Raw genomic sequence first — 22342 nt, 5'->3', positions numbered from 1 at the left:
AATTCTAACAACGAATAGTGGACCTACTGGGTGCCGAGCATTGTTACATATGTCACGTCATTTAACCCTCAGAATAACCTGTTTTTGTGGATGAGCTCACTGGGTATCAGAGAGATGTCATGACTTGCCCACAATCAGATGTAAGTTAGTAGCGGACCCAAAATTCGAAAAGGGGTTGTTGGCCTCCTTGTCCTGCCTCTCAATTGGACTCTGCCTTTAAGACCCAGTGACGCTCATTCTCGCCAACTGTGGGTGGCAGGATGTTGGTGTGGCTCAGTGGGTGGCACTGAGCATGATTTTTCTGTTCATTGTCTGTTTTATTGTTCATTTCGCTCTGGAGTCACCACAGCTGGGCAAAATGAGTGAGACTGGAAGAAAGGGATTCAAAGGAGGGACTGAAGTCCGCCACTAAAGACGGGGAGCAAAGGGTCCGTGGTTGGGACTTAAGTAGACCTGCTCCAGACCAGAGCCTCCGTGCTCCCCAAGCAGCCCACCCAGCGGGTACTTGGCAGATCTAAAGACCTATTGTTTAGCTTTACCCGCATGTAATCAGGACTTGGGATCTTAGAAGCTCCTTACTAGTTTCTTCTTCTCACTCTGGGATGCAGCTTGATCTGCTTCAGCTGGTGTGGGAGACCTGCGTGAACAAAGTTGGAATCTGCCTGGCGGGGAAGAAACCACTTGGAACAAATATGAAGGATAAAAATTTCCTCCAGTGCCAGCCCAGAGGAAATAAAATGTTAAGGGCCCATCACTTAACTTTCGTAATCCTAAGGAGCTTCTTGCTCTTTTCTAGTCTGACGCTGTTATTTCCCAGAATTCAAACAAACAAAAACAAATACAAAAAAAAAAAAAAAAGGCACAGACCATTGTTTCTGGGTCTTCGGGCCAAATCAAGTACAAATCTATATCAGGTTTCAGTGAAGTTGTTGGGAGTTTCTTAATAAATAAAGCAGACGTGTTCTAGATCCCTCAGGATTGTTCCAGTGTCACATGTCAGCGTGTCTTAATTTTTGGTTGGAAAAATTTTGTCACTATGTACAGAGGAGCGTGATCACATCAGACTGTGATTGTTTCTTCAGGAGTCTTCTCCATCACAGAGAGAAGTCCTTCAGGACTAAAACCATGACATTCTCGTCTTCCATTTAGTGCCTTGGGAGTGGCTTCCCAAGTACTGTGTGCTGATTGCTGAACTCAGTAGCATCCACTATGACCTGGGAGGCAGGTTTCTAGACCACATCTAGTCACTATGGCCAACACTGATGAGGAATTGTAGGCCAGACCTTCCTTGGAGGGACAGGATGGACTTGTATACTCAGAGGATTGGAGCCAATCGAAAGGGCACAGAGAGGGTCTAATAAGGACTTTGAAAATTCAATGCTGGCAAAAGTGATTTCTACTAATCTTAGGTAACAGATGATTTCCCTTTGGCAGCTCCAGGGATGACTTTGTCTTGATTAATCCACCCTTGCCATTAAGCCCAATTAAGCCATGATGCTTCCCAACAATAGTAGAAACTGATAGTTATCAAGTCTCCCTTCTCTTTATTAATTACTCATCCAAAATACCCCTTTCTCCACAATGATCTCAGAGCAGCAATTCCCAAGCTTTTTCATTTCAAGATGCTTTTTACATGCTTAAAAATTATTGAGAACTTCAATATCCTTTTGCTTATATGGGTATTTTGCAATATTCACCAAATCAAAAATTAAAACAAGTTTAAAAATATTACTTATTAATTAATTTAAAACATAACATATAATGAATTACCAATAATAAACTCATTACATGTTAACATATTTTATGTAAATAGCTATATTATCTAAAACAAAAGAAATTTAGTAAGAGAGCGTCATTGTTTCACATTTTTGCAAATCTCTTTAATATCTTGCTTAATTCAAAGACACCTAGAGTGTCATATCTGCCTCTGCATTCTCCCTGTTGTGGTATGTTTCTTGGTTGAAGTATATGAGGAAAATTCTATCTCACCCAAATATGTAATTGGAAAAGGGAAGAATATTTTGATAACTTTTCCATTAATTACAGATAATCTTCGTTGATACTACACCAAAACTCTACAAATGGTAGTTTCTTTTTTTTTTTTTTTAAATCTTTATTTATTTTTCAAAGAGAGAGAGAACACAAGCAGGGAGGGGCAGAGAGAGAGGGGGACAGAAGATCCGGAAGCGGGTTCCATGTTGACAGCATAGAGTCCAACGCGGGGCTGAAACTCATGAACCACAAGATCATGTCCTGAGCTGAAGTCTGACACTTAACTGACTGAGCCCCACAGGCCTCCAACACTCCTCCTTTCTTAAAGGATAATTACAGTGTAGAATATGAAAAACTATCAGTGAACTTGTACTCTGTTATATTAAAATACATTGCTTTGCACTTTGGAAGCATCTTTTACAAGCGAATGATTTTGTAACATCATACGTTGGTCATTTAAAAAACCTTGGCTTACTGAGTTATGCCGATGGTCCAGATGTTGAGACATTGCATTGTACAATCTCAGAAATCGCATTCATTAATATCACTTTCAGAAAAGTGCTGAAGTACTGGAAAGCTATCAAATTCATAGTAACAGACACAAGTTTTCCAAAATTCTAAGGTTTGCTTGAAAGTTCAAATTTTATCATTGGCAACAGATACTGTCAGTTGTTTTCCTTGAAATGACAGGCTCTCTTCATTTTTGAGAACACGTCTGCCACATTCTCCAGTCTGAATAACCATAATTTGTCTGTCACTTGTTCTTTCTTTTTTTTTATTAAAATTTTTTTTAATGTTTATTTATTCTTGAGAGAGAGAGAGAGAGAGAGACAGAGTGTGAGCAAAGGAAGGGCAGAGAGAGAGGGAGACACACAATCTGAAGCAGGCTCCAGGCTCTGAGCTGTCAGCACAGAGCCCGATGCGGGGTTCGAACTCACGGACTGCGAGATCATGACCTGGGCCGAAGTCAGACGCCTAACCGACTGAGCCACCCAGGCACCCCTGTCATTTGTTCTTTCAAGTAAAAGTGATGTTTAGGAAAATAAACGTGTCCAGTGACCTCCAGAAATGCAGAAGAGCATTTATTTACACACGACAATCACAGCACCTGGGTATCTATGCAAGTGCTTTATGCACTGTTTCTCATTTAGTCACATGGAATAGGAAAACAATGTGTACTCAGAAGGTACAGAGGTTTCATAAAATTAACACTTTGTAGTGTTTCATCTAAAACATTCTTCAGTGAAGCTGGCTCTTTAAACGGTTTGCTGCGGGTCCTTGCATTGAGGAGCACACTGCTGACAGGTCGAGGCCACTGCTTTGATTGGCACTAAGTGACAGCAGTTTCCTTCAGCACCACTTTTGCACCATCAGGGTGAATGTCAACATGTTGCAAGAGGCAAATGTCTTCGTATTCCTATGAAAAGAGTTTGCACCTCACAAGTCCCCTGCAGGGGCCTCAGGGTGCCCAGAGGCCTGGAGGCCACACTTTGAGAGCCTCCGCAATAGGGTAACAGAGCAACCTAGGGTGTCTGACCTTCAGTTTGGGGTAACTTGCCCTTGAGAATTCGCATCAGGCTCTACAAGAGGATTGGGCAATGCCCTTGTGTTTTGTACCATCTTCTCAACCACTATACAAGATGGTTTGTTCCAAATGCTGTTTCTGGGGTTCCACTTCTTAGAGAACCAAGTACTCTGCATTCATGACACCCCCACCCCACCCCGGGAGAGGCTAGGTGAGGTGAAATAAGGAAGGGCAAGGGGATGGACGGCCCCAGTGACTTCTGACATTCCCTCTCTATTGTGATGCCATAAATCTCTGCTGGCCATCTGGAAATGGCAAAATCCTTTTAAAATACCCCCAACTGGGTAGTACCTAGAAATCCATTTTAAGGCTGAATCATGCAAGTTATACCTCCTAATTTTATAAGTGGAAGAAAAAAAAAAAAACCACCTGAAGCACAAAGTTAAGGGCTCAGATCACATAGCCAGAGAGTTTCAGAAACAAAATCAAAGCTCGGATCTCCTGATTCCCTTTTGCCTCTTCTGGGGGCTGTTGCAAGTCTGTCTTCTCTCTTCTGCAGTGAAATTAAATGCCTTATACACAAAGCATCTTTTAAGCGTCTGCTGTACCAACGTGGACTCAACGGATACCAAATTCCAAACAGCTTTGCCCTACTGTACAAAGACCTACTCTGGAGAGATCCTAACTGAGAAGTCAGAAAGAGAAGGTCTGGATTCACTGACCCTGGACAGAGTTCCAGAATGCTGGAGTGTTGGGAGAAGTGCAAGCCCCACCCACCCCCCAGCCTACCAGTGTCTGTCTTCAACAGTGCCCAGAAGCTTTCCAGGAGGTTGTGTCTTTTATAGGAACATGGTGACCGGACAGGGTAACCTCAGAGATGTCCAAAGGGGTTGGAGCCGTGTTCATTCTTGGCCAGGGGATCGAGAGTCGCCTAACAGATGCTGATTCTCTTTGCTCCCTTGCTCTAAACACAGCTCCTAGGTTCTTTGACAAGTGCCTCCACCCTGTAGAGACTCTGTAATGTCCCTTGACAATGTGAACAGCATAACTTCCCCCATTTTTGATATGGTATCGGTTTTAACACTGCTTAACAAATACATATTGATGAAAAGAACATTTTTTCCAGGAGCCAATTATTTTTTTTTTTCATTTAACGACACATTGCCTAAAATATGAACTTGGCCACTGGGAAATATACTCTACAGAATCAAAGTTAATTTCACAATGAAACTCAGCCATATTTTCCATTGGGTCATGTTACTTAAAAATTCTTAGTTATTAAATCTAATCACATCAAAGAACACCACTCCAACCTTTGGCAACTACTCTCATTTCTTCCTATGTACATCCACATACAGGGTTTCACATTTGGAAACATTGCATCCTACTTTGTGCATTTGGCTTGGTTTCCATAGTTCTAATTTGTTATATCAGCTTGGTCTAAACCACTTATCTAACTGTCATTTTACTGAACATCTAGGTGATGTCAGGATTTTTTGCTAACATAGAAAGCACTACAATAAAAAAGAAAGAAAGAAAAAAAGAAAAAATGTAATAAAGTCTTCTTCCACCCTTCCTCCTTTTTTTGAATCATTTCCTTGAAATAATTTCCCAAGAGTAAGACTACCAGATCAAAGGATATGGACTTTTTTTGACTCTTGAGACATTTTGCTAGATTCTTCTCCAAAACATTTTTATCAGTTCACCATGTAACCAATAGTGAGTAAATATATCTCTTTCTCCCCGGCCTCCTCGGCATTTAACTAAACATTTTCCGTTTGGGTTTTGCCAATTTATGGTTATAACAAATTAATATTATCTTAAATTGGCATTGGTTTAATTAATAACATACTGGAATCTTGCTTCATGCCTATTGTATTTGCCTTTAAAACCACTAGGGCATTGACAGGAATCAAGTCTGATTTTGCCCATTATCTCTCCAGGACCTAGCTCATTGTCTGGCACACTGAAAGCCTCTAAAGAAGAAAGAAGGAAGGAAGGAAGGAAGGAAGGAAGGAAGGAAGGAAGGAAGGAAGGAAGGAAGGAAGGAAGGAGAAAAGGAAGGGGAGGCAGTTATGAGCAAGGAAGAGAGTGGAGGGAGATGAACAATGAGAAGGCACTGAAGAGGCTGGGGCAGGAGAGAGAGGACCCTATGTGGCTGCTAAGTGGGGAGCAGATTAAATGGTGCTGGTGGCTATTGGGAAGGTGGATTAGGAGGATATTACAGTGATGGTGCTAGCTCAGACTAAGGCAGCAGACATGTGATAGAATGAATGAATGGACTTGAGATATCTTTTAGAGGTAGATTCTGTCATGGATTCAATGTGGAGGAGTGACAGAGGAAAACATCAAAACTGATGAGCCAGGTTTCTGGCTTGGAAGAAGAAGTACTCTTTCTTCTTAAAATATTCTTCAGTGTTATTGTCTATTTTTATAAGTGATTGTGAAATCATTTTATCAAATTCTGTAAAGGATTCTGTCAGAATTTTAAATGGGATTGCATTGAATCCCTAAATTACTTTTGGAAGAATTGTTAGCTTTATAATATTTAGCTTGCTCACTTTCTTCCCATTTATGAATAAGATGATTTGTGGGTTTCCACGGCTCAGTGTCTAGAACGGTGATGAGTCATAGGTGGACCATAGGTCTCCTCTAGATCTAACTTCAGAAGCAAAATGAAACATTTAACAAAAAATCCCACTCCTTCCTACCATCACAGGGAAATTCCTCTCTAAGCCCATCAGCGCCCCCCAGTGGAGCGACCACCAGGCTGAGTATGAATAGAGTACATCACCCGGTATTAGAATTTGGTACCAAGTACAAGTGTAATGATACACAGTTTCAGTGAACGATGGGGCAAAAGAGAAAGGAATAAATAACTTCTTTCCCGCTTTTTCTCCTCTCTTCCCTCCATCTGTCTGGGAAGTCTTACTGCAACAACTCGCTGTTTTCTGCACTGGGAATAGGGAAGGAAAGTCAGTTAGTCTGGTCTTCCAGCTAAACATGGCAGGTTGAATGCAAACATTAATTTATGATCTTTCCTTAGATTCCATAAAGATAGCACTAGGTGAATAAAAAATAAATAAACTCACAAAACAAGAAAAGAGGAAAGAATACATACACCATACAAGAGATACTGCCAAAATCTGGGAAGCTGGACTAGTGGCAACCGTCAGCAGAGCAAAGAAAGATGGAGCCAGTACCCCCAGAGAGGGCGACACATAAGAACCAAGACAACTAATTGCACGGAACACAGGAATAGCCTCAGGAGCCAAGTGTTCAGCACAATGAATGGAAAGAATAACATCGTAAAATATTAGAATAACGGGAATAGGAACAACCCTAAAAGCATCCAGAGAAACAGACAACAAGCAAAGAATCGGGCCTCTTTAGAACAACACAAAAGCTATAAAACGATGGGGTGATGCCACATTTCAGACTTAATGGTTATAAATTCTGAGGCGGGGGGGACCCTTTTTGCTCAGCCTGGAGACCAGGCTAAGATAGAGCAGCTTCTATCTCCATGTGCTGGTTGGGTTTCTTTCTGGGTCATTTTTTCATTGAAGTTTATTTTGTTTTGGTAAGAAAGTAGGTAATAGAATATTTCTACTTTTGTATTTACAGAATTTGTTCTGTTTGTTTTTTTCATGGCCTTATATATGTTTACTTGAGAAAGACTTTTTTCTTATTCCATCTTATTCCATCTTATTCCATCTTATGGCATCTTATTCCAACGTGCCGAAGGATACGTTATTTATTTCATGGCACGTGAGTGTCCTTGGTCCATTCAAGGCCCCTCTGGCTTTATTTGTTTTTGTTACATTCCATTTACCCCACATATGATTACTGTCATAATAGAATCTTTCTGCCATCTTATTTTATATTTCCTGATTATAATTTCTTTTTGTTTCTTCATTTAACCACTTCTTTTCTTTCCATTGCCTGCATTAGGTTTTCTTCTGCTGGTTTAAACATTATTTGATTCATTTTGTTTTTGTTGTGCTTGTGGTGGTCGCCTTTAATTTAAAACACATACTTATGCTGATTTATCTGCATTGATTTCATAAACATTTCAATATTTGTCTTCCCCTGAACAAAACAAGAATGCTGGCATGCTCTCAGATTCCTTTGGTCTCTACCATCCCTCTCTACCCAAGCACACATTCATATCGATTATTTTCTAGGATGGCTGTTGATCTCTCCTTTATTTCCATGTCTCTGGTAGTCCCAGTCTCTGTGTTTCTGAAGTTTCCCAGTGTTGAGCTCAGAGGAGTGTGGAGTGGGTACTTAGTTCACCATCTCATCAGGAAACAGCAAGAAACTTGCAGGGGTTTTTGTTTACAGTTTTCCATCCATTTAATTCTTGGCAATATCTATGCTTCCTGCTATATTATGGTAAGTGTAATTATGTTTTTTCAGGCTGTACTACTTTATCATTTCTTCTTAATTGTTCATATTCTGATAATGGGGTCTTAACACCTTGATCTAAAATTGTATACTTATCATTTCTCCTTGATTTTTAACAGATTGTTTTCTATTTTTGCTGTGTCTTTGGAACCTGTAGACATAATAGTCATTATACCCTCATTATTAGCTTTGACTTTCAACATTGCATAATTAATGTAATTAGCTGGCTTTAATAACTTTTGCCTTAAATTCAGTCGTGGCTGAAACCCCACCTGCTTTTCCTTCACTTTAATTAATTTATCTTTTCAGTGTTTTTTAAATGTGTTTTTTTCTTATTTTTAGACTTTCTAAGCCTTTTAAGGATTTTCCAGTAAATTATTGTATTTATCCAAAAATGCTTTCGCATTTTTTTTTTTTTTTTTTTTTTGGTTTTGGGATTTTTTTGGGTTTTTGTTTTTGTTTTGGCCAGGGTGCTCCATTCCTCAGATCTGTCTTCTTTTGCATCTTTTCCTGTCTCTGCTCTGAATGTTTCCTCCTAGTGCATTTTTCTGTTTAGTTCCCTATAGCATCCCGTTGCACGCTGTACCTGTGTTATCATTGTTTGCTCCCTCACACTCCTTCCTCCCATAATGAGCTCTCCTGAAATAGGTGTATTTAAAAAACAGATTGCAACTATTCTCTGACTTCTGCGTTTATTCTCATTTCATTCCACAGTTTACTGCTTCCACGGCCCCACCCCCACCTCACCCTGCACCCAGGTTCTTAATTCAGAGTTCTGCTCTCATACAGCCAAACATTTTTAATAGTTTAAAATCATTTCTCCCCCTTTTACTCCTCTTTCCTTGAGTGATGATTATGACTGCTATTTCTGAAACCTTTGCCTCAGACTATTTTATTGGCATTTAAATGGGACTTGAAATTGGAAGGTTCCGGCCTCTCGCGCTGTCTCCCTCCTGGAAGTCCACAGACGATTTCTTGGGCATACCCTTTGCTAAATAAGACATGCCTACACTGGATTGACCATAGACTATTATATATTATATAAAGTATTACTGTCCTTGTGTCTATCAAGGTAAAGTCTCATTACCAACGATAGAGGTAAATTAATTTATTGATAACTTATTTGCCATTTACTCCTGCTGGTTGGCGGTTCAAAGAGCATATGGCTCCTGCGTCTCATTCATGAAGCTTAAATGGCCACCTGTTTGGAACTGATTTGAGGAGGAAGAAAGATTGGATTCATTGGCAAGTCATGGATCAGTTATTATGTAAGCTCTAATGCCGCCAGTTCCCCTGGCAAAATGGATGTGATTAACATTTAAGTATGACACCAACCCATGCATTTTTCATGTAGGATTTCCTTCAGACCTCTTTGCTGATACCTCTTTGGTGATTCCAAGAAACGCATACTTTAACAATAAAGACTTCATTTTCCCTTTGCATGAAGATACTCTAAACTCTGAAAAGCTTTATGAAATTATAGGAGAGGGAATATACAAAGTCCATTAACCAACAGCATTGTGTGTGGTTACCCAGGAATTTGCACACAAAACTCTGCTACAGCTAATGGCGTTTATGTGCCTAAGTTTTCCAAACAACAGAGCTGAAAAATAGACCCTCAAGAATTGCTTTATGCCAAGAAAGGGCAACTATTTATAATCACGAGTGGGGCTTTTTGCAAAGGTCTGTGCCAGGCACTACAGTCCTGGCAAACCTCCCTCCCAATTTGCAAGAACTCTGCTGTTTGGGGCTGGAAGTAAAGCATGAGTACAAAGAAATCCTTGCAGCTTTTTTCTAGCCTTGGTGAAATTCAGAGCGAAAGAACAAACATATAACAGGACAAAGGATATAGGAAATCACAGCACAAGCAGCCTGGCCTTATTTTTAGTAAAAAGGATTAGTAAGGGCCACCCTGCAGTAAAGCGGATTGCCTATGATCAGGGAGTAGGATGGTTGTAATCTCTTTACTGTACCGCTGAGTTGATTGATTAAATTAAAAGTTGTGAGTCAAATGCCCCCAGAACCTCTTGGAGTCCTTCGGTCTCTGTATATTCATGTGATCCTAATGACCTTCCATTGGAAGGGAAAAGTGTGCGCTACCTGTAGGGAACACATGAAGAAAGGCTGGAGAGGAAGCTAACCCTTTTCACCACCGCCAGCAAGAGTTTAATTAAACTCTCTCGAACATAATAAGCTTGGTTCAGTTTAAGAGCAACATGTGCCATGTTTGCCTGCACATGGAGCTTCCCAGGGTCTTGCAGCTCAAGTGGAAAGAACAATGCGAAGCAGAAGGCTTTCTCTTCACATCTGGCTCCTCAAAATGGGGCTAAGAGGCTTTCTGGAGGCTTTTGCTGACTGGGACAGTTAGTGTTTACAGATGTGAGTAGCTTTCCGTCATTGAATGCAAATTGCATTTGCTTTGTTGCGCACACCCTGGGAAAACCAAGAGGAAGAAGAGGAATAATGTTCCTTTATCCGCCCACCCACATTGAGATTCAGGGCACAGTCTTTTCAGGTTTATTGGGTCCCTAAGCAACCTTTGAAGAGAGCTGTACATCTGTCCGCTTGTCCCTACTGCAGCGGACATGGATTCATTTGGCTTTGCTTTTCAAGCCTCTGGTTCCATCTTTGGTCCATTGACTGAACTTTTAGGTAAACATTTCTTGCTTGCAGACCTGAGTGGTTGGTTACCCAGCTCCTGGGCTAATTCTGCCTTCCTCTTACACTTTGTATTCTGAAGGTGAGCTCATCAGAAAAAAAAAAACAAACAAACAGTGAAAGAGGGCTAGTTTTCCACGTGAAGGCTAAAAGCCAGAAAAATAAGCTAACGCAGGAGGTGAGAGAGAGCAGTTTCCTCCTGCAACAGGGAATCTCAGCACCAAATATCAGAACACTGTGAGAGCCGAAAGAGCATTTCTGTGGTGAGAAACACTGTTAAGTCAGGTTTCTCTTGCCCCAAAGACTGGCCAGTGGTCAGTGCTCTGCTAAAAAGCAACGTATACCATGTACAGTGTGAACCATCATGGACCTGAAAGTCAGATCCCACTAGGGGTCTTGAATCTGACATTCACTTACAGGACAGTATGAAAATTGCTTAACCTCTCTGTGCCTCAGTTTGCTCGTTTGTAAAGCAGGGATGATCAAAGCACCTACCTCATGAAGCTGTTTTGAAAATGGGCCAGGATTCAAAGCTAAGTTCCTCTCTATTCATATGGAATAAATTCACCTAGGACCTTGGAAAAGACACCAACTAACCTTTTGAGCTCCCATTTTATGTAATAAAACCAAAATCGACATCACTGGATTCTTGTAGGGGTAGATGAGTTAATATTCTAAAAACCCTTTAAAAAGGCTTGGCATCTAGTGAAAGCTCACAAAGTATTAGTCATGATTATTTTTAAATGAGATAACTCATAGATGGGTTTTTTGCTTAGTACCAGATACACAGCAAGTTCTGTGTTAACCTGGCCAAAATGTGCTTATTTCTGAACTTGTCATTATTCTCACCCACATTTCTGAACCTTAAAATAAGGACTTAGCTCTGATCTCATCTTGAAATCTTGGACATATCCTCTCATCTGATTGGCTACCCTCACCTGGTGAGAACTTCCTGAAGTTTCCACCTGGCCTCTAAATTCTCTCCATGTCTTAGATGGAGAGAGGGCTGGGTTCAAGGTTCATTTTATCCCTAACTTAAATACTGACAAAGATGAATAGCCCCAAGTTTAAAATTCAAAGATACTTGGAGCACCTGGGTGGCTCAGTCGGTTAAGTGTCCGACTTTGGCTCAGGTCATGATCTGGTGGTTTGTGAGTTCAAGCCCCACATCTGGTTCTGTGCTGACGGCTCGGAGCCTGGAGCCTGTTTTGGATTCAGTGTCTCCCTCTCTCTCTCTGCTCCTCCCCCGCTCACACTCTGTCTCTCTCAAAAATAAATAAACATTAAAATTCAAAGATACTTTACAAAAGACCTCCTACTGCAGATAGCCCAACCAACAGTGAGGAAATAGAGTTTGCATTTGTGACACTTTTCCCTCTCAGCAGGGAACTTAATAACAAATACAACATACATTTCACAATCAGCCAGGCAAACACATGGAACTAGTCAGCTAATCTTGATTACAAGTTAGTATTTACTGACTTGTGTTTTTGTAAATAAGCTAAGGGAAGTAAACAGAGTTTGAGATTTATGTGTTCTGTAATTTCTGTTGATCAAGATCAGTTTTACTTGGTTTCTCTCCCCTCTCCCCATCTCCCCCTACAAGCCCACACAAAAAAATTCTTAGGTGGGATTTGCCTCAGAGTATACAAGGCCTGAGCAGCACCTACCTAGACAAGAAGCAAAGCTGGGATGAGATAAGGAAACCACCTAGCTGTTAAGCTCAAAGACTCCTGGGGTCCACAGCATCCCTTGTAATGACATCAAGGAAATGTCACATAGGACACACTCTAAACCCTCTCTAAAGTCTACCTCAGTTCAGTGCATCTTACTTCCTTTAATCCATAAAAGATGGAAAAATCTCTCATATTCTCCTCAATTTGGGGGCATGCAATGATAATTAGCATCTTCAGCGTACTGTGTATATTAGAAATAACATTGGCCAAACTTCCTATATGATCCTTTCCCTTACCTCCTCTTTCCTGTGTTCTCTTTGCTTTTCCTCACCTTCTACCATAGTTTCATGCTAGACCCCTGGAGAAGAGCATTGGAGTTGGTTGGGACCATCACTGTGTCCCCAGCTCCACCACAGTGTCTGATATAGAGCTAGCGTTCAATATGTGTTATTCAATGGGCTTGCTACAAACATCTTCTCCATTAAAAAAAATAATCGTAACTACTTAAAACAATCACAAGAAGGGGAAACGCGTCTGTGCTAAAAATCTTATTAAGGTTACTCAGAATTCATATACACAAAACTCTGCTGGAGCCAACAGCATTTATGTGCTTAAAGTTTTCCAAACAATGAGTGGAAAATATACCCTGAAGAATTGTTTATGCCAAATAAGGCTGACTATTCATGGTCATGACTGAAATTGCTGCGTGTTTTCTGCCAGCCACTGCATTCCTGCCAAATATCCTCCCAATTTGCAAGGATTCTTGGGCTTCACGTTGGAAATCAACCAGTAAAATGCCTCTCCAACCCAACTTACATGGGTCTTATTCTTCATCAGTACTTGCTGAGGCACCCTGCGTAGAGCAACACCCTAACTCTTTGCAATGCTTATTTAGGTTGACACAGTAACGTGGAATTTCATGGGACCACAGATCATGGAAGCAAGTTAACAGAGTTGTGATGTCAGTTTGGGTTCTGAACGCACAACAGTTGGAAATCGGCTCACGCCACTTCCGTGTCAGGAGCACCAGTTGAGAGGTTGCCTCCATCTGAGGTCAGTCAGATGCTTCCATCAGCCAGAGCAAGAGATCAGCTCCGCATCTTGGTAGCTGGTGGGCCAAAACTTGCAGAAAAAAAAGGAAAAAAAAAAAAAGCAAAAAACTGGCAGACCAAGTCTTAGATTTGCTAATCGTAGCTACTAGGGGGTACACGCTTGAAGAATAACCCACGACGAAGAGCGCTTTCGGGCAAACGTGTTCCTCAAAGGTGAGCCTGCGGAAGTCCTGTGTTCAAATTCAGTTGCAGCGCCCCCAGCATTCTGGCACCAGTGATTTTCCTTGTTTGGAAGAATTTTGCAGGAGTTAAGCAACCCATCATTGTCCCACTTCTAACAAGGCCGGCACGCCTAATGATAAAGAGTGGTCTCTGGAACCAGACTAAATCCCTGACACCACCATTTACAGTTCATGAGATGTTAGGCACACCACTTAATTAAGCCCTCTGTGTCTCAGTTTTCTTTTCCATAAAGTGGGAATGATAACATACGAACTTCACAGGATTCTTGTGAGGAGGAAATGGATTAATATGTGTAAAGAGCTTAGAAGAGTTTGGCATATATTAAGTGTTATATATTTGTTGGCTACTATTGTAAATCATTTCGTGTGATCCAGTCCTTGCCTTGAACTCCAGTTCTAATAAATGGGTCTCAATCTTTAGGCATTCATTGATTCCATAGATATTTAGGGACTGCCTTCCATCTGGCTGACCTTGCCCTTAAGGTGGCCTTGTTCCCCAGTGAGACTCATGTAGGAGCCCTGGTTGCCCCCAGGCCCCCCCACTGGGATGAGGTTCCTCCCTTGCTCCTATCAATCCTTCCAAGCCCTGGAATTCTGCCTCTTAAGCCAGACCTGCTTGCTGCCCAGTGTCTCTGTTCTCTTCAAATAGTGGGAGCTCCCTGGCCTGCCTGCTCACCTCCACTACCAGTCTCTCTGTCTCATCTTTCAGCTCACTGCCTGGTCTGGTCTTGATGCTGGCAGCACCCTGGAAATGTGTTCAAGCAATGAATAAATTTTTCAATGCTTTATTTCCCTCCAGGGAAGAACTAGGAAGCCAGACCTTATTGAGTCAAAAGAATTCCTGCTGCCCCTTTACTGCAATAATTTAATCTCTAAGAAGTTCAGGAAAAACAAAAGCAAAAAACAAAAAAACAAAAACCTAAGGAAATACCCCTCTAACCATAAACTATCCCTCTTCATCGAGAGAAAACAGACTTTTCCTGCTCAGAATGGCACAAACAGAACTCTTCCATTTCACCAGAGCTCCAGGGAATAATAGGCCACCAGCTGCCACCTTGGGCTGCAGGTTTTGGGAACTTGGAAAGAGGAATTTTCCATCCTGATTATTGCCTTTGCAGTGTTCTCAGCTGCCAGCACATGGTGGTGGGCGTGGGTATGAGCCAACTTTTGTGTTCCTAAATAATAAGGCTGAGATGCTGTCCTCCTTTGCTACAGAACCCTGGACACCCATCTATCAACCAACCCTGGCCACCCATCTATCAACCACCTTGCCTACACGCACCTACTATGTGCAGGCCCTTAAAAAAAATAAGTCACCTCTTCATGTATTTTTTAAAGCATTGGAAGGAAAGCTGATACTCAAGGCAAAACTAAGAAAATTCTCATACTACCAAAGCGGAAGAGACTTGACTGAGGTCATACACCCCAGGAAGGGTAGATCCAGGATTTAATTATGTGAGCCTGGGTTAAAAGACTAATTCTTCAATAGCGCTAAATTTACTGAGACCTGACCAGCCTAATCTCTTGCCTCTCTGTAGCTTTTTTTTTTTTTTTTTTGACTCCACACCCATCTTATATTCTCAGATAGCACCCTGCTCATTGTGACCTCTGGGCCTTTGCACAGGCTGTTTGATGGGTTTGCAACATTCTGGTTCACCCCCACCACCTTCATCTGGGTGACTGCTGCCCACCCCACACTTTTGTTCTCAGCTTAATCCCCATTGCCTTGGAAACACTTTTCTATTTCCCTACTCTGGATTAGCAGCCCTCTTTTTTGCTCCAGCCTTTTGGTTATCCTATCATGCCATCTTCCATGCTGCATTGCAGTTGCCTGTTCACATGTTTCATTGCCCTAATATCCTAAGACAGGGCAAAGCCCTTGTCTGGTTTGGCTCAGAACCCCCAGGACCCAGGATTTAGAGCATAACATGTGACCAGTGAATATTTGTTGAATTAAGAGGAAGCAAGCTCTCTCTCTACCAAGCTGCCTCCCTGACAGGTCAAATCTGAAAATAAAGACACCAGCTTTGCAGTTCCTGGCTAATGGCTCCATGCAGGCTGAGCACCTGACCTGTGATCTTTAAAATATTCTGGGGTAAGCCTTGAGCTCTCACCAATAACTCTTACAAGTTCACAGCTCACCCTTGTCATTGCCCTGTCACCACCCCCATTACATGGGAATTAAATTTTTGATTCCAATACAACGCAGCTCAAGCCTAGGAAAGGCCAGGGTGAGCCTTGAGAGACGGTGAAAGAAAGCTAACATTGCTTCTACCTTCACATCTTCCTTTTTAAAAGTGAACTTTCTTAAAAAATGGTTTTTTAAAGTTTATTTATTTATTTTGAGAGAGGCAGAGACAACGTGAGCAGGAGAGGGGCAGAGAGAGAGGGAGAGAGAGAATCCTAAGCAGTCTCTGTACAGCCAGCATAGAGTCCAATGCGGGGCTTGAACCCTCGAAACTGCAAGATCGTGACCTGAGCCAAAACCGAGAGTCAGACACTCAACCGACTGAGCCACCCAGACAGCCAATGTGGGGTCCAATGTGGGGCTTGAACCCCCGAAACTGCAAGATCATGACCTGAGCCAAAACCGAGAGTCAGACACTCAACCGACTGAGCCACCCAGGCAGCCCTAAAAGCAAACTTTTAATTGAAGCACACATACATACATACATACATACATACAGAAAAGTGGCTACATCATAAATGTACAGCTCACAGTTTCCCATTCATTTTAACACATGCATGTTAGCAGCACAAAAATCAGAAAATTACTGGCACTCCAGAAGCCTCCTTTTGTCCAGACAGTGCTCCCCTACAAAGGGCAGCCACCATCTTAACTTCTAATACATAGAATTTTACAGCAGGTACTCTTTTGTGTTTGGGTTCTTTTGTTTAACTTTGTAGTTTTGTTCAACTTTATAGTTTATCCATGTAGTTGTGCATAATTTTCGTTTGCTCTTTCTCATAACTGTATAATATTTCATTGCATGAATATACCACATTTCATTTTACCATCCTATTACGGATGAACATTTGGGTAGTTTTCAACATGGGACTATTATGAATAGTGCCATATAAACATTCATGTGCATGTATTCTAGTAAATATATGTATGCATTTCTGTTCTTTACATACTAGGAATGGAATTACTGGGTCATAAGATATATAGCCCAGCTTTAGTAGTGATTATTAAACAGTTTTCCACAGCAAGAGAAATCTGGTAATCTACATCCTTGCCAACACTTGATATTGTTGGTCCTTTTCATGGTATGTGTAGTGATATCACATTGTGATTTTAGTTTGAATTTCTTTGGTTTTTGCTATTGTGTTGTTATTGGTCATTTGGATAAATCTGAAGTGCCTGTTCAGTCTTTTGACCATTTTTTTCTCTTGAGTTGTCTGCCTTTTTCTTATTGATATATAGCAGTTATTTTTACATTCTAGATAAGAGTCCTTAGTCAATTATGTGTATTCCAAATATCTTCTGTTCTATGATTTGCCTTTTCACTCTTTTAATCTTTTGATGAACAGAGGTTTTAATTTTAACATAATTCAAATGATCTTTTTTTTCTTCATGGTTAGCACTGTTTGTATCTTACTTAAGAAATCTTTGCCTGCCCCAAAGCTATAAAGACTTTGTTCTTTATTCTTTTCTAAAAGTTTTATTGTTTTGCTGAATTGATCTGTAATTGAAATTGTATATGGTATGAGGTAAGAGTCAAGATAGATTTTAAAATTTTTTTCCAGAATCCTTTATTGGAATGCCCATCCTTTCCCTTCTGCATTAGTGTGACCTTTGTCATATATCAAGTGACTATATATCTGTGGGTCTATTTCCGGACTCTGTATTCTGTCATTCTGTTTCATTATTTATTTGTCTATCCTTCACATCTAGAAGCATTAGTTCTCTAACTTTATTCTTCTTCAGACTATTTTGACTATTCTTAGTCCTTTATATTTCTGCATAAATTTTAAAATCATGATGTCAACTTTTATTTTTAAAAAAAACTCCACTAGTATTTTGATTGAGATTATGTTGAATTTATGAACAAATTAGGGGATATCTGACAACTTTACATTATTGACTCTTCTAATCAACAAATATGTTCTATCACTTCATTTATTTAGATTTGCTCTCCGTTCACTCAGTAATTTTTTTAAGTTTATTTTGAGAGGGAGAGAGAGAGAGAGCACAAGCAGTGGAGGGGCAGAAAGAGAGGAAGAGAGAGAGACTCCCAGAAGCAGAGCCCAATGCAGGGCTCAGTCTCACAAACCATGAGATCATGACCTGAGCCAAAGTCAAGGGTCCAGTGTTCAACTGACTTAGCCACCCAGGTGCCCCACTCAATAATGTTTTATAGATTTCTTTTTTTTTTTGTCTTTTAAAATTCTTTTATTTTTCTAATTTACAATAGTTAACATTATTTTTAGAAATTTCAAATGATATACAAGTGTCTGAAATAAAATATAAGTGTCTCTTTGTCCCCTGCTCTAGTAACTCCTCAAGGGTTGTTATTGTTTGTTTTTATTTTTTAATTAATTAATATATTTATTGTTTAATTTACATCCACGTTAGTTAGCATAAGTGTAACAATGATTTCAGGAGTAGATTCCTTAATGCCCCTTACCCATTTAGCCCACTCCCCCTCCTACAACCCCTCCAGCAACCCTCTGTTTGTTCTCTATATTTAAGAGTCTCTTATGTTTTGTCCCCTTCCCTGTTTTTATATTATTTTTGCTTCCCTTCCCTTATGTTCATCTGTTTAGTATTTTAAATTCCTCATATGAGTGAAGTCATATGATATTTGTCTTTCTCTGACTAATTTCGCTTAGCATAATACCCTCCAGTTCCATCCACATAGTTACAAATGGCAAGATTTCGTTCTTTTTGATTGCCGAGTAATACTCCATTGTATATATATACCACATCTTCTTTATCCATTCATCCATCGATGGACATTTGGGCTCTTTCCATACTTTGGCTATTGTCGATAGTGCTGCTATAAACATGGGGGTGCATGTACCCCTTTGAAAAAGCATACCTGTATCCCTCGGGTAAATACCTAGTAGTGCAATTGCTGGCTCATAGGGTAGTTCTATTATTAATTTTTTAGGAACCTCCATCCTGTGTTCCAGAGTGGCCACACTAGTTTGCATTCCCACCAGCATTACAAAAGAGATCCTTTTTCTCTGCATCCTTGCCAACATCTGTTGTTGCCTGAGTTGTTCATTTTAGCCATTCTGACAGGTGTAAGGTGGTATCTCATTGTGGTTTTGATTTGTATTTCCCTGATGATGAGTGATGTGGAGCATTTTTTCATGTGTCTGTTGACCATCTGGGTGTCTTCTTTGGAGAAGTGTCTCTGCATGTCTTTTCCCCGTTTCTTCACTGGATTAATATTTTGGGTGTTGAGTTTGTTAAATTCTTTATAGATTTTGGATACTAACCCTTTATCTGATATGTTGTTTGCAAATATCTTCTCCCATTCCTTCGGTTGTCTTTTAGTTTTGCTGATTGTTTCCTTCACTGTGCAGAAGCTTTTTTAATTTTGATTAGGTCCCAATAGTTTATTTTTTGCTTTTGTTTCCCTTGCCTCTGGAGACATGTTGAGTAAGAAGTTGCTGTGGCCGAGGTCAGAGAGGTTTTTGCTTGCTTTCTCCACTAGGATTTTGATGGCTTCCTGTCTTATGTTTAGGTCTTTCATCCATTTTGAGTTTATTTTTGTGTATGGTGTAAGAAAGTGGTCCAGGTTCATTCTTTTGCATGTCGCTGTCCAGTTTTCCCAGCACCATTTGCTGAAGAGACTTTTTTCCACTGGATAGTCTTTCCTGCTTTGTCAAAGATTAGTTGGCCATACATTTATGCGTCCATTTCTGTGTTCTTTATTCTGTTCCATTGATCTGAGTGTCTGTTTTTGTGCCAGTACCATACTGTCATGATGATTACAGCTTTGTAATATGTCTTGAAGTCTAGGATTGTGATGCCTCCAGCTTCGGTTTTCTTTTTCAAGATAGCTTTGGCTTTTCAGAGTCCTTTCTGGTTCCATACAAATTTTAGGATAGCTTGTTCTAGCTCTGTGAAGAATGCTGGTGTTATTTTGATAGGGATTGCTGTTTTGTAGATTTCTATGGAGAAGACGTCTTGTTCATTTTTCACTGGATTTATTCTTAGATACTATATATTTTATACTATTGCAAGTGACAGCTTTTTAAATTTTCAATTTTTGTCGCTGGTATATAGAAATGACATTGATTCTTGCATATTGACTTGTTATTCAGAGATCTTGCTAAGTGCACTTTTTAATTCTATTAGTTTATGTACAGATTATTTTGGAATTTTTACTTTGGAATTTTTATTTTGGAATATTATACTATTATATCTTCTACCAACAATTCCCTTCTTATCATTATGCCTTCTATTTCTCTTTATTGCCTTATTTCATGGTTAGAACCTGGTGATAGTGGGCATTCTTGCCTTGATTCCAGTCTTGTGGGGAAAGCTTTATTTATTTGGGGGGACAGCTTTTTAATATCTCATTCTTAAGTATGATTTTTGCCTTAGCTCTTTTGTAGATTTCTTTTTTTTATCAGGTAAGAAAGTTCTTTTCTATTCTTAGTTTGCTGAGTGTTTTTTTTATCACGAATGGATATTGAATGCAATCAAATGATTGTTCTGTATCTATGAAGATATACATATAGTTTTTCTTTTTTTCTGTTAATGTGATGAGTTATAGTGATTGAATTTTGAATGCTATACCACCATTGTATTCCTGGAATAAACTCTACATGTTTGTGATATAGTATAACGGGATATAGCATCTGTTAATATTTTGTTTGAAGTTTCTACATCTACGCTCACGAACGAGACTGGAGTTCTGTCTACATTTTTCCCTTCAATTTTGAGGTGGAATTTTTTACCCCAGCCTGACCCCCCTTTTTATCCTATATATAGACTTGATTCAATAGGCTTTGGTTCTATTATTAGCTTAACAAACTTTCCCCTGGGACTTCTATCTTCTCTCTCACTGACAATGCAAAAAGCCTTCCTAAAAACAAAGCAATTGTGAGCCAAATCCCAGTTCAACCACTCACTGAGAATGTGTCCAATGACAAGGTACAGATCTTCTCAGAGCCTTTCCTCATCAATGAAATGGGATTGAAACGTAAATTGGATAATAACATACAAAAGCACCTGGTACAAACATACGCTGAATAATTCCTATTTCTCACTACCTCTTCTATCTACTACCTAAAAAGTTGGAAATACAGAAGAGTATTGGCTTACTTACTTACTTACTTACTTACAGAGTTTAGGCAACAGTTAAGATTCAAACCTGAAAAATGAACTAATCGGGATGGGAGAAGTCCATTCTTTTTGCTAAACTCTAAAACACAAAGCGGTTATTTACTGCTCCTGCTAAGTTTTTAAATACAAGCTCCTGGATTTTTTTAAATTAGATAAACATTGCTAGAATTTATCATCCAAAGTGCTACAGTTCCTTCCCTGAGGCTTCAAACTCAGGTGTTAATGTTGTAGTAAACATTTGGAACTTGTCCAGAAATATAGCCTCTCTCCCATATATAACGATATTTATGTAGAAAAGTCAGCTGGGAAGGACACTTTTAAATAAAGTTCCTTTTTCTAAAAATATAACTGCAGTGGTATTTGTCAGTGCACAGTAAACATATAACCAGATTCTAGAGTAGCAATGAGGATAGGAGGTTGGTGGTGCCCTGAGATTATGGTTTTTATCTCCAAGATGAGAATTAGATAATGGGCTAGGTTTTAAAGATATCAAATACATCAGGGGCCAGAAGTTCAGAAAAATTGGGCTGGGAAGACTGAATTCAAAGAAAGCAGAGATTTATGAACATCAAGAGCAAATACTTTCATTTGTTGCCTGGGGCATTGGACAGGTACCACCCTACTTGTCCCCTGGCATCTCTACCCCAAGAGCCGATTCTGGTGACAGCCATGCATGACATTAGAATGACCTCCTAACTAAACCTGGACTTGGCTGAGGCTGTGAATCCCCGGTGGAGTAGAAAGGGCATAGTCTTAAGTTTGACAGACCTGATCATAATTTCAGCTCTGGCACTTACTAGCAGCTCAGTTCCCTCATCCATAACATGGGGCTGGTAACCGACCTACCTAGCAGGACCGTTGTGAGAATGGAGGGATGTCAGCTAACGCCTACGAAGTGCCTGTTGCAGGGAATGTGCTCAGTAAATGGTAGTGGTTGTAATAATGATATCTATAGTGATAACAATGGCAACAATTATGATGACAACAACAGAATCAACACCCATAACTTTGGGTGGTGGGGTGTTGAAGCATCATTTTTATTCTATAAAACTATTACTTTGCTTCTAGAAACAGGAAGAGTAGCCCCAGCTGGTTCTTGTCTAACCTCCAGGCTGTTATTTTATGGATCTCTGTGCCCAGACACGTGATCTTAGTTGAACGAGTCATGTCTAATTTCCCCCAAAAGCAGAGCCTGAGGAAAGGACTTTGGTGCAGGTAGTTCATATAGAAGGCGAAGGAAGCGGGAGTGAAAGGACTGGGGTAGAATGACAAGGGAGAAGGGAGAAGGAAGAATCAACCAAAGAGTGTATTTCGAAGTCACTGGCATCAGTACACCTCTGAAAAGTGTACAGGATGCCTTCCAGCATTGTCCATGAGCACCCACCCCTCCACAGCCTGGGGATTGTCTCCAGGAGCACTAACTTCCCTGCACTCCAGGCACTTGGTTGCTGGCCAAGTCTTTTCAGAGCTTCAGAGAAGGC

General features: G+C 40.3%; 1 protein-coding gene across 3 annotated transcripts in view; it reads left to right on the top strand.

Annotated features, from left to right (window-relative positions):
- SPON1 (spondin 1) overlaps window positions 1–22342 on the top strand; it is a 259322-nt gene that overhangs the window by 112807 nt on the left and 124173 nt on the right. The gene's annotated exons all lie outside the window — the stretch shown is intronic.

The sequence above is a fragment of the Panthera pardus genome, unplaced genomic scaffold (genome assembly GCF_024362965.1).
Source record: "Panthera pardus isolate Hobbes unplaced genomic scaffold, ASM2436296v1 HiC_scaffold_12, whole genome shotgun sequence".
Lineage (NCBI taxonomy): Eukaryota > Metazoa > Chordata > Mammalia > Carnivora > Felidae > Panthera > Panthera pardus.
This window is presented reverse-complemented; position numbering and strand designations above follow the sequence as displayed.